Source organism: Porites lutea, chromosome 1, assembly GCF_958299795.1.
Source record: "Porites lutea chromosome 1, jaPorLute2.1, whole genome shotgun sequence".
Classification (NCBI taxonomy): domain Eukaryota; kingdom Metazoa; phylum Cnidaria; class Anthozoa; order Scleractinia; family Poritidae; genus Porites; species Porites lutea.
The window spans coordinates 28,789,469-28,797,813 of NC_133201.1; the positions used below are offsets into that span (position 1 = coordinate 28,789,469).

An 8,345-nucleotide genomic window follows, 5' to 3' on the forward strand; every position below is an offset into this window, starting at 1 on the left:
AACTCTCGCCACAGCTTGCACTACAAAAGTGAGAACCGGATGGCGTATAGGTGGTTTTAGAATTTTTTTAACGGTTTAACTAAACCCCACGCGAGTGCAATTTGTATTGCAATTTTTTTTCTGGTCTGTATGATAAAAAGAGTGCCTCATAGTACTGTTTCACCTCAGATGTGATGTATAAATGGTATAAAAGGTTAGTTTACATGTACACGCACCCAGATTTGTTGGCAAGATTTTGCACAGTAAACTTGTCGAACGCAAAAAATTCGGCCTGATTTTTTTGCAAGGCCTAATTAATCCACGGTGATCAAGAGCCACTGTGCCTTTTAAATGTGATCGAAGATGATTACCATTTTTTGGGTGTACACATGAGGCTATCAACTCTATGTAAGATGTGGTTCACTCTTGGGCTGTTTGCAAATTATTTTTCTCTAAAATCACTTAGTCTTTCCCTCAAAAGTCAAATAAATGTGCTCTAAAGTTAACTGAATTGTGGAATACAAGTTTATTGTTTGATTTAAATTATAAATTTATTAATGGGAGCCTCGCTTTTAGCCCTGGCTAAATCCATATATCACAGTTTATAAATGTTTTATCATATTGAATAGGTGGTCAAATTTATCCTTACTTTCAGGGTAATCGTACACTCTCTTATCAATATATATATATTTTTACATTATAATGTTTGTCAACGAAATAGTACCTCTTTTAAATTTGCCATTATGGTTGTTCATCATTATTGTCTAATCGTTGAAATAATAATACACACACTGTTTGTTTATTGGTGTTTTTCTGTTCAGTCGCATTTAAATTTTCTTATCTATTTTGAATTTTATTATCGGTCTTCTGAAATTTATCATCCATGTGATGGACTTTTTTCATCGTAGTATGAAATTAATCTGTTTTTTACATATGTTGCTGAATTATCAGCATCAAATAAATACTCAAGATTGTTAATATGGAACGCCAACACTGTCTTATGTCAACCTCTTTCATTATATGCGGTGTATTTTATATTATATCCAGTGCTTTTCCAATTATATGTGGTGCTTTTGTTGATATATGTGGTACATTTGTAATTAAATGCGGTGCTTTCGTCATTATATGCGGTGCCTTCGTCATTATATGCGGTCCTTTTGTAATCATATGCAGTCCTTTCATCTTTATATGCAGTGCTTTCGTCTTTATATGCAGTACTTTCGTCGTTGTATGTGGTGGTTTTTTCATTATGTAAAGTTATTTTTACATTATATGCGGTGCTTTGTTTGCCCCTGGTTTGTCATCATTATACGAGGTGCTTTTGTCATTATATGCGGTGCTTTCTTCATTATGAGGTGAAGATTCCCCGGGGTCTGGGTAAGACCTTCCAATAATCCACAATGCAATGGGCACCGATATTGAGCATCCGCAATTTTCAACACGTTCTTGCCATATAGAATTCAGCTCAACATGGACACAGTCTTAAAGAGACTGAAACTCGAAGGCCTGACTAAGAAATTTGAAACCGAACACATTACTCCGGACATTGTTTGCAAGTTGTCGGTACACGAAATGGAAATGTTAGGCATAAATTCTCGCAGTGATATGATGTCTTTGCGAATAGAATGCACCAAATTTGGGGGAGAAGCACCGAAGAAACTCGAGGGAACTTGTGGTGCCCCTATTTTCTTTATTCCAAAGCCTGTGATAGGTAATTTACTACAAGAAGGATTTACAATCAAGGAAATGTCTTCGATCCTTGCTGTATCAGAGAGTACAATTTACCGGAGGATGAGGCAATACGGATTGAGCAAGTTCGAGTTCACTGACATTCCAGACAAAGATCTTGACGAGGAAGTCGAAAAAGTTACTGTAGAATTTCCTTATTGTGGGGAAAACTTTATCAAGCAAATTCTTTATCAAAAAGGTGTTAAGGTGCAAAGGATGAGAATCAGAGACAGCATACATAGGGTTGACCAGGATGGGGTCAATGCCAGAAAGAAAGGACGATTACATCAACGTGTCTACAACGTAAAGGGGCCAAACCACCTCTGGCATATTGACACCAACCACAAGCTTGTACGGTGGTACTTTGTTATTGTTGGTGTTATCGATGGATTTAGCCGCCTGCCTGTCACAATAGAGTGCCAAAACAACAACAAGGCTGAAACCGTGTTACATTGTTTTTTAAAAGGCGTGGAAATGTACGGTCTCCCAAGTAGGGTGCGATCGGATAAAGGACGAGAGAATGTCTTAGTTGCTGACTACATGATAACAAGAAGGGGTGCAGGTAGGGGTAGTATGATCACTGGTTAGAGCACTCACAATCAGCGCATTGAAAGGTTGTGGCGGGATGTTTTTGAGGGTGTTTTGGGCTTATATTATCAGTTATTTTATTTCATGGAGGACAAAGGTATTTTAGACCCATTCAATGACCTTCATATTGCTGCTCTTCATCATGTTTTCCTTCCAAAAATTAATGAAAAGTTGGAATTGTGGAGAAATGCCTGCTCCAGACACCGTGTAAGAACAATGAAATCTTCTCCACTGCGTGTATGGCTTGCTGGTCAGCTGCAAAATCCAGTTGGTCTTGAAGACGACTTTGTTGATGTGGAACATTATGGCATGGAGGGAGTCCTTGATGATGAAAGAGATGAGGACAGTAGACCAATTTTTGAGATGCCCCACACGCTCAGTGATCATTGTTTAGAATCCCTTAGAAACCAAGTAACATCAAGTTGGAACTCTAGCAACTATGGGATAGATGTGTATTTACAAGCACTAAGCATTATTGAAAATTCTAATGAGCACCATTAATCATTGCTGTTATAATTTGCTTCCCTGTGAGGCAAAGAAATAGACTGTTAACTTCTTTTATGTAGTGTTTCTTTTATCAAACTCTAGCCTACACCTGTAAACAAAACTTCTGACATTAATCTGTAGCAAGGATCAAGTACATAGTTGGTCTAGCTTTGGGTGTCAGTTTGTTATGTCATGCTTGCATGGAACATTGCCTCAACTTAAAGCTGCATCATAGATTGGGGCTGGTGAGACCTGAGGAAGGGGCCAAGCCTTGCCTTTTTTAAACAGGTCTCATCTGTCTGAATCTTCCAGTGTTTGAAGGATGATATTTGTGTCCTCGTTTTTTTGATATTATGGACCCATCATCTTGTTAGTTATCCTAACTCATTTGACTCTTAACAAAAATTGTGCCACAGCGAGGAATTAGTACTCTTAGTAGGGATCAGTAGAGTTACAACTGGCTGTTTGCCAATGTTGTCAGTGCAAGCTTAATAGTAAATACCTTACCCCCCCCCCCAAAAAAAAAAAAAACAAACAAACAAACAAACAAACAAAAAACATAGAGCAACATTGACTCCAGCATTGTTTGGAACAAGGCTTTGAGGAAGCCTGTTCTGGGGATAAAGCCAGTGACCCCAGTTTCAAAACTAAGTCCTTAACGGACACTTAGGGAACTTCCCAAAAGGGGTTAGAATAATGACAACAATAGCAACAACAACAAAATTTTATTTGGAGTGATAAATAAAGAAAGATAGTGAATTTTGAGCTTGATAGTGGTAATCATCTTGTCTCAAGCATGGGAGTCACATACATCTACATGTATCTAAATAATTCTTGTATGTTACTGTTAACTTTGAATCAATATTGATGTAACTGCTTTAAAATCACATCAGAGCAATGGGTGAAAGGGTCAAACCAATTTAACAAGATAAAACATTATGTAAAACATGAACAAGCAAGAAATATTTGCAGCAATCTAGAAGCTCTAAACACTTCCAAAATAGGCACACCCAAAGGCAACATCAAATGTCTGAAAAAGCTCTGCTTCACTGGGGAGAGGTGTGGTCAGAGATCCACGTACAAGCTTCAAACTATTTACACGTGTTGGATGTTGGAAAAAAGATTGAGTTCTCACAAAACTCTATTGAAGGTTGCATCTTGAAGCCTAAGATTGGCTCTTCATCTGTGCCTGTTACGAACCTCAGCACATGACCAAGGCTCACTCTTCCTCTTCTCCCACCTGCAATGAACAACACATTGTTGCTGGTAGGCATTATGGAACAATGCTAAAGAACAAAGATCAGGCAAGTTTGTGAAAACTGTTTTAGTACACTGTTCCATCCAAGGAGAACACCACCATCAGGGACAAATGGTAGTTGCGTGCAGAAGGTATAAAGCATGTATCTGGCCATTTAAATAGAGGAACTGGGTTTTGGGTAGCTGGTAACTTATATTTTCATGTGCATTGTATGAGTTACTAAAAAGAACACAAAATCTCATAAACATTACAAGAGTGTTCCAGAGGAAACAAGCTGGGTATGAACTGCCATTGCTGAAAAATCATTCTTGGTAATATTGTGTAGGTTGCCAATATTAATGTAACTCTAAACTGACTGCATGTGGTATACAGCTATTTTGAGAAAGGTTGTTAAAAAAAGTGCACGCAACAACCCTGAAAGGTATTGTGGGTGGTTTTGAGTCTATCGCTGTTTTTTTTAAGAAATTTAAATGGATGGCAGGATAACAGGCCATGGCTATATGTCTGTGAGTGAGTGCTAAAGGAGGACAACAAAAGTAGGTTCCACAGTTAGTCTCATCATGATCAGGAACAGTGTATAAGTACCCAGTATGTTCCTATTACCTTTCGGGATTGTTGCGTGTTAAGTATATATTTTCCAACAGCTTTTCTTGAAATAGCTGTTTGTGTAGTTGTCAGACTTACTTGCTGCTTCCCTGAGATATTTATCAAATAATGAATAGACTTCAGTTTCAATTTTTTTTCTGTTTGATCCCTCTTGAGAAAATGATGGTGTCAACAACATTGTTAGTTTCCTTAAGGTGAGTATGCTAGCTGGGTTTGGCCGGAACAGGTGAAGAAATGTGGGCATACGACTTCCAAGCTACAAAATAGAAAAATTGTAATATGGTAAGGTCAGTCCATTTTTTGTCTTAGGTTTCTGATCAATGAAAATCATAGCACAACACTCTGCCTCTGAGAAAATGATTTCCCAACTACAACAATAACCAAAATCTGTAAAAGGTTAAATTATCACCAGTTTCCATGACTGCTGAAATTTCCCTGACCAGCCATAAAACAAAGATGATTGCACAGTGCCTGTAGGTAAAAGTTACACTTAACACTTTATCCCTGATAACAGTAAGTTATTTTCAAAACACTCAGCAACATCACCTTTTCCTGGCTCAATTCTGTAATAATCTACCAAGAATCATGAATTCATCCATACTAATTGAGATATACACAAACATTTTAGCTACTTTATAAGATAATGACTCAAGGTAACTGAAGTTCTTTCCCCTTATTTAGTATTTTGTATACAAATTTAGTAATTTCATATACTAAATAAATAAATATTTTTTTTCGCTACCTGGTATATTCCCAATTGGGACAGTCCTTTCCTCAAATAAGCAATACAAGGGGATGGTGCTGCACTTGAGAAGGTCTCCTGGAGAACTTCCTCCGTCAAAAATCTTGGAATTTTTCCATTTTGAAGGATGCTCATTCCTGTTGCAATCAAGTGTGACATAAAAGATTACCATCAAAAAGCTAACATGTGACTTTCCATAAATGGAAGTGAAAAAATAATTTAGTAATGGTTTACATTTGGAAGAAGGCCTTCTATTAAAGCATTTATGTGATAAATTAATAGAAGGAGAATGATATAAAGAGGATGGAAGGAGAATGCAGCTATTGATCAGAAGTCACTTTACTCTTTATTCCTAGACACCCCTTCATTTTTTACTCGAGACAAATGACTAGTAAATCTGTTGACTGCTAATGTTTATTTATTAAAGTTGAACAAAAAAACCAATTCTTTTCCACTTCTTAAGCTATCTTTTAAAAAAAAAAACAGACCAGTAAGGTAAACAGAAGAAGTTTTTTTATGTAAAATGTTTCACAAATGATCAGGCAAATTAACTGTTACTTACCCATTATGAGTCCCACAGTCTCATAGTCTTTCTCAAAGTCCCACCGGAGGCCATGATCAAAATATTTCTCTTTTATCTCATGTAATATGAGGCCAAAGAACTCTTTCCTTGGACCGCCAAGGTCCTCTGCCATCTAAAAAGAATACCAACCCTCTATCAGTTCTAAGGAAATCACTGCAAAAGAAATCTTTGGCACTAAGTATTATGTTAGAAATGTAGACTATGCAATTATTTAACCAGGGATCCATCAAAATAACAGCCTTTCTGTTTAATTTACCAGTAGCACACAATAAACAAAACAAAAACAACAAAATGAGCTACAAGGGCAAAAGGAGAGATGGTGAACTTTGAGTTTGTAGTATCAGTTTTTTTGAAAATCAACATGTAAGAGAAAGATAGAATATGGCTTAACCAGTTTGAATAGCTCTCTTCCTTTCGAAAAGCTTGTAAATCACTCACCTTTGGGTTGTGATTTACAAGCTTTTCTCATTTTCTCCCAACATCCTGTGTGGGTTATCACACTGGTAAACCCACAGAAAGCGTGGTCTACTGCTTAATTATGTGCTAAAAAAGTAACTGTGAGTTACTTACCTCACCATAGAACTGAACTTGTAAAGTTAGTCGAGGATTCTCAACCAGTTGAATTTCATCAAAGGTTGTTTCCAGCAGATTGTACCTGTTGACAAGAATATAGTTGACATCTCCCTCCAAACTTTCTGAAACATTTACAATTTCCAAAGCCCTTCCAACAACAACAGAGTCCTGTAAACACTGAAGCATCTGAACAGGATTCCCACTGTCTGCACATTTGATAGGAACTTCCTCTAAAATATCCTCAAGATTTGAAATACTCCTCCTGGCATCATCAACTGCCTCTCCTCCCAGCTGCTGGTTGGTAGCTTGAATACTTGGGGAAGTGACATGATTGGCAGGCTGAGTTACAGCTACCATGGAATCTTGATGTAAAGGAAGCTGCTGGCTTGTTTGAGAATATTGTGGACTGGATGCTGTATGTAAATCTACAGACGCCTGTGCTGCAACAAAACCTGGAACATTCGATGAATATCAAGTGCCATTTGACTGTACAGGAGACTGCAAGGATGTAGCTTGAGAAACCTGCAGACTGGACACTCTATGTACATTCGCAGGCTGTTGTGCTGCAACAGAAATTGGAACATTCAATGAAGACTCAGTGCTATTGTTGCTGGAGTCAGGCCTTCCACTCATGACTGCTGGAAGGTCTGTGGCATCATCGTCACTGTCACCAAAGAAATTTCCTGTGCAATGCGAGGAATGTTCCCTCAGCTCGCTGAAAAGAAATGGTTTCTGACACCAGCGGCATTTCTCCTTCAACAAAGACTCACTTCGTTTAGGCTCTTGAGATCTGGTGCTGAGATTTTTCTGTATGGGCCTCAAATAAATTTTTGCTTGCCCACCCAAAGCAGATTTTAGATCGCGAACAGACCACGAAGTGCCAATGACAGATAAGTCTCTGCAGTTCGCCGAGCACTGCAACATTTCAAACCCGCCGCATGTACGCAACTGAGGGAAGCCCAATGTATTTCCAAACTCATCTTTGGCATCACTTGTCAGTTTATTCAACACATCTTCCTCTGTATCATCTGCAAGGAGCTTGATTTTCTTACACTCCAAACCTGCTTGAAGTAGCATACTTTTCTCTGTTGTAGTCGGCGTTTTCTTCGCGAAGCGAGATGAAAGACACACAAACTGTACAGTCCACGTCCTTTGCGGACATGAGTTCTTCCTCTTTTTCCCCCTTCCAGAGCTAGCACTTCTCACCCCTGCAGTGCTGTTTGCTTGAAATAAAAGGCTCCTTTCTTGCCTAACAGAATCTCTGCCACTCAAAGTAGTGCCTGAGGCAGCTGAGTTTCCATCATCCTCGTCTGATTGCCCTTGATTAGAGACATATTTTGTGCAAAGTTCTCTGAGTCGAATACGGTCGCCAATCGTGTTCACTCCTAGGTCGGTCAAAGCACTATCTGACATAGACAATGCTACCCCTGGGTCTATCCTTTCATTTGAAAAGCTTTCTGAGAGGGTTCCCAAACTCAACTGGTGTAAAATTGAATCCATGACTGAGCCACTGCATTAAAATTCGCGCGCTCGGAAACGTGTTGAAAATGGCGGATGCTCAATATCGGTGCCCATTGCATTGTGGATTATTGGAAGCTCTTACCCAGACCCCGGGGAATCTTCACCTCATAATGAAGAAAGCACCACATATAATGACAAAAGCACCTCGTATAATGATGACAAACCAGGGGCAAACAAAGCACCGCATATAATGTAAAAATAACTTTACATAATGAAAAAACCACCACATACAACGACGAAAGTACCGCATATAAAGACGAAAGTACTACATATAAAGATGA

General features: G+C 38.5%; 1 pseudogene; it reads right to left on the bottom strand.

Annotated features, from left to right (window-relative positions):
• Window positions 1–3,527: 3,527 nt before the first annotated feature.
• Window positions 3,528–8,109, bottom strand: LOC140947707 (uncharacterized; annotated as a pseudogene).
• Window positions 8,110–8,345: the final 236 nt, after the last annotated feature.